This window comes from Nansenia antarctica (genome assembly GCF_963989245.1).
Source record: "Nansenia antarctica genome assembly, chromosome: 11".
NCBI lineage: Eukaryota > Metazoa > Chordata > Actinopteri > Argentiniformes > Microstomatidae > Nansenia > Nansenia antarctica.
Window position 1 is genome coordinate 19,520,192 of NC_137681.1, and position 5,342 is coordinate 19,525,533.

Consider the following 5,342-nt stretch of genomic DNA (forward strand, 5'->3'; position numbering starts at 1 on the left):
TTTGAAACCCAGTCCGTCTGAAGATGAAGATTTCCTTTATCTGAATGTTTTATGTGAGTATAACCCTGACGTCTCCTCTTCAGATAGACAGATTCCCAAAGAAGACGGGAATGCACAGCATCTACCGGCCAACGCAGGAGATGAACGGACGCCACGTCTACGCCTCCCCAGCTGTACTGCCCCCTGCTGGTAGACTATTTTGCGGTTATGTTAATGATGAATGAAACATGTTGTATTTATTTATTAGAGAAACAGATTCAGCAGTTATGAGAAACAGGAAGTGGTTAAACTCATAAACGTAAATGTTTTGATTCTTCTCTTCCTCTCCGCCAGGTCATACTTGGAGCTATGATGACCACAGTGGTTAGTACAACTCCATTTCCCATAATTCCCCAGCCCCGTCTCTTTAGTCCATGTCCCAACCACTCTCTGTAGGATGTGCTGTGAGACTGTGTGTGTGTGTGTGTGTGTGTGTGTGTGTGTGTGTGTGTGTGTGTGCGCCCGCAGCCTTCCCTCAGGCCAAGTGGGACCAACTCCCCAACTCCTACTGTGGCGGGCAGCGCCAGTCCCCCGTCGACATCCACACATCCGGCGCCATGGTTGACCACAAGCTGGTTCAGTTCAGCTACGCCAAGTTCAACGACAAACACACCATGGAATACCTGGTCAACACTGGGCACTCAGGTAAGAGACAGGTACCATGACACACCTGTTAACAGACACTCAGGAATTAGACAGGTACCACGACACACCTGTTAATACACACACCCAGGGATTAGACAGGTACCATGACACACCTGTTAACAGACACTCAGGAATTAGACAGGTACCATGAAACACCTGTTAACAGACACTCAGGAATTAGACAGGTACCATGAAACACCTGTTAACAGACACAGGTAAGAGACAGTGTGCTCCTTAGGTAAATGGCCAACAGAGATTAAGTGTTGCTACTGTGTTACTCCCCCCCACAGTGAAGTGTTGTAACTGTACATCTGCCCCCCCCCCCTTTCCCCCCCCCCCCCCCCGCACACACACACACACACACGCAGTGAAGTGTGTGCTGAAGGAGGGCAGCGGGGTGGAGGTCTCAGGGGGGGGTCTGGGGTTCGTCTACTCCACCCTCCAGTTCCACTTCCACTGGGGCGATGCATCGGACGTCTCCGCAGGCTCAGAACACACGCTGGATAACAAGAGGTTCCCTATGGAGGTGTGTGTGTGTGCGTGTGTGTGTGTAACTGTAGTAGTGTAGTAACTCTCCCATGTTACCCCTCTCCTTCGCACCCTTCACTGGCTGCCTATAGCAGCTCGCATCAGATTCAAAACCTTGGTGCTCGCCTACCGGGCGGCAAAGGGAACTGCCCCCTACTGCCCCACATGCAAGCGATGATCAGCCCCCAAACACCCGCCCGGTCACTCCTCTCTTCTACCTCGGCTGGCCGTTTTGGCGCTGCCTCCTACGTGGATGCAACAGTCGCGCTACTCGGTCACAAATTTTCACTGTCCTGGTACTCCGCTGGCGGAACGAGCCGTTCCACTACTGTCAGGACTGCAGTCGCTACCTTCTGCTGTAGACAATAAATAAAAAACGAACTGCCAATGGCCCCTGTTCATAGCCTAGATGACTGGTGTATAGATGATTCACTTACTTCGACAAATGTTTTACATTTACATTTTTGGCATTTAGCAGACGCCTTATTCCAAAGCGACTTACAATCAATACATTTGACTAAGCAAGTGAATCATCAGTTCACCAGTTGCAGCAGGAAGAGTAATCTAGCTCAGGCCCGGGACCATTGGCAGTCTCCGTGATAGAATAAAAAAATATTATTGTTATATAGACACTGGAGAAACAGTACAAGGGGGGCAGTAGAAGTCTTAGGGGACACAGTATAGGGGACAAGCGGGTGTCTCAGGAGACGCAGTGCTGGGGGGTAGTAGATGTCTCAGGAGGAGCAGTTAAGGTGTAACCTGAAGAGATGGGTCTTCAGTTTCCGACGGAAGATGGGTAGTGACTCTGCCGTTCTGACAGCCGTGGGAAGCTCATTCCACCAGCAGGGAGCCCGTGTAGTGAAGAGACGTGAACGGGCAGTGCGACTGCTGTGTTGGCGCAGAGGTGGTGGGGCCAGTCGGCCAGCAGAGGTGGAGGAGGAAATGTATTTGTTGTATGTCGCTTTGGATAAAGGTGTCTGCTAAATGTCTTAAATGTAAAGTGTGTGTAAGTGTTGTAGTGAATGTTGTGTGTGTGTGTGTGTGTGTGTGTGTGTGTGTGTGTGTGTGTGTGTGTGTGTGTGTGTGTGTTCTTTGCAGATGCACATCGTGAACTTGCGGAAGGACCTGACACTGGAGAAGGCTATAGAGACACCAACGGGGCTGGCTGTCCTGGGCTTCCTCATAGAGGTACACAGAGGTCATATGTGACACAGTCTGATCATTTGGTGCGCATGTTGGCAACCAATCAAAATGTTCTGACTTTTCTTTTGAAACTCATTGGTCCAGATAGTTCCCCTGTGACTGACTAGCAGACCCCTTTCATCACAATGCCTGCAGATACATAACATATGATACTATACAGACTAGTGACTCTAGATTATATGAAGAAGACGTGTGTGTGTGCGTGTGTGCGTGTGTGTGTGTGTGTGTGTGTGTGTGTGTGTGTGAGAACATTTTCTCACTAAATGGCTAGTGTTCAGCTGTGTGTGCGTTTGTGTGTGTGTGTGACAAATGCTAAGTATTTTAAACGGAGACACCTAACTAACCTGTTTACCTGTTTCCTATACCCCCCCCCGCTCTAGGCCACAGATGGTGATGACCGTAGTACAGACGGCCATAGTACAGACGGCCATAGTACAGATGGCCATACTACAGACGCCCATACTACAGACGCCCATACTACAGACGCCCACGATCAGGTAAGCAGGAAGTGTTTCAGGAGGACGTGTGATGCAGGAAGTCCTCTCGACGAGGCAGTCATGCCGGTCTGACCTTTGACCTACTGTACGACTATGCTGCCCTCAGAATCTAACGTTAAAGGTGTGTGTGTGTGTGTGTCTTCATGTCTTCTGTCTCTCGTCTCTCGTCTCTCCAGGCTTGGAGCAACCTCACCTCCTACCTGTCCTCCATCCAACACATAGGTGAGCTAGCATAGGTGAGCTAGCACAGGTGAGCTAGCACAGGTGAGTAGTCTAAATGACATTAATATTAGCTTCAAAACATACAGGTTGGTTTAGCTACATAAGGTATTTAGTTAAAAAAAAAAAATGTTACAGAATTTGATACTGTAGCATGTTAGTGTACCATCTAGTTAGAATACGTCTGATAGTTAGTTCCTTCCCCTCTCATATCTCCCCCATTTCACCTCTCTCTCTCCCCTCTCCTGTCTACCCCTCTCTCTCTCCTCTCTCCTGTCTACCCCTCTCTCCCCTCTCCTGTCTCCCCCTTCCCACCTCTCTCTCCCCTCTCCTGTCTCCTCTCTCTCCTCTCTGTCCCCTGTGTCCCCTGTGTCCCCCCTCTCACCTCTCTCTCTCTCTCCCCTCTGTCTCCTCTCTGTCTCAGCCAGCAAAGTCAACGTAAACATGGAGATCTCCCTTGACGACCTGCTAGGTGACGTGGACCGCAGCGAGTACTATCGCTACAATGGCTCCCTGACCACGCCCTCCTGCAACGAGGCAGTGGTCTGGACCATCTTCAAACAGCCAATCAGAGTCAACAAGAGCCTGGTGAGTGGTCCGGACCATCGTGATGGGAGGGGGACGGCTGTATGAGAATACAGGTTGTAAAGGCAATTTGTTGCACTATGTAGGATAATCCTTTAAGAGGCCAGGTTCAATCTCTTGTTACCCTGAGAGACGTGGAGAGGGTTTTGTGGTTGGTCCTCAGACACAACAAACAATGAGAAAAACTCACAACCTACTCCCTTCTGATCCTCTCCCTCGTGTGTGTGTGTGTGTGTGTGTGTGTGTGTGTGTGTGTGTGTGTGTGTGTGTGTGTGTGTGTGTCTCTCTCTCTATGAGTTAGTACATTTACATTTTTTGAATTTAGCCGACACCTTAATTAGTGGGGTAAAGAAATGTAGAGGTTCCAGATCTGGTGGTTGTGATGTTAGCAGTGATGTGTGTCATTAACGTCAGAGAGAGAACGCCTTCAGACTGATGCGTTGGCATGATGGGGAACACAATACAAGACTGCTGGCAGGTTTAGGAGATTAACTGCTGCTCCCCCTTCCCTCCCCCTCAGATGAAGATGTTCCCCACCTACGCAGGCTACAACAACGTGTTCCGCCGTCAACAGTCCATGAACGGCAGGAAGGTCTCGACCACGGCCGCGGCCCCCGCCCTCCCTGGACCAATCACAGTCCTCCTGCTCCTCTCCTGCCTCTGCTCTCTGTCTGTGATCGGCTAGTCTGGCCTGGCTCTCCCCCAGGGCTGTTCCGTCCTGCCACGGAGGGAGAGTTATGATGGGGAAGAGAGAAGAGACAAAACATCTATTTTGCACTTTAATTAATGAATTAAATAAATATGTCTCAGGTTCACTTTTGCAGCTACATTATTTTCCATGATTTTCACATGAAGCATTCCACAGCAGGTAGCTAGCATTGACAATAAGGGATGGTAGCCAGCATTAGCAGTAAGCTACTATGATATATCTTGATTTGCAGGCAATATCTAGACAAAATATGAGGCAATTATCAGGCTTGCTAACTCTCTCGCTTCACGCTCTTGCGCTGCCCAAACAATTCTCACGCCAAAACAAAATTCTGATTTGAAATAAATGTTCTATTGATCATTACAGTGTAGATATTCCGGGGGCGTGTTTGAATGTTTAATCTCATATTTGTATTTACTGTAGATCTAACCGCTAATAAAATACATATTAGAAATATGACCCGGTCTCTCCAGCTCCTTCACCCCTGTGATATGAGGAATTTACTTACATGGCAACTGGCCAGCCTGTTTTTCTGACATGATGTACTTCTTTCCACATCAGTTAACCCTCATGTTCACCATAACTGGCTTGATTCCAAAGAAAGTCAAGCATGACTAGATCTCCAGGGGTTAGGACAAGAACCTTGTGTGCGAAGGATGTTACGACCCACAGATGTCACATGTTTTTCTCTGTGGCCACCATCTATCTAAGATAGTACATTTCCCTTTGTCACTGCTCATTCGATGCGTGACCACCACTGATGTGTGTGCAGGCCATTGTTTGAGCCCAGTTCTGAATAAATTGTCTTGATTCAACTTACATCGAGCAGTAACTTTATTCATCACCCACTTGTATTTTATAATATTTAATATATATAAATATATATGATTTCGCATATTAATATATTCAATATCAGA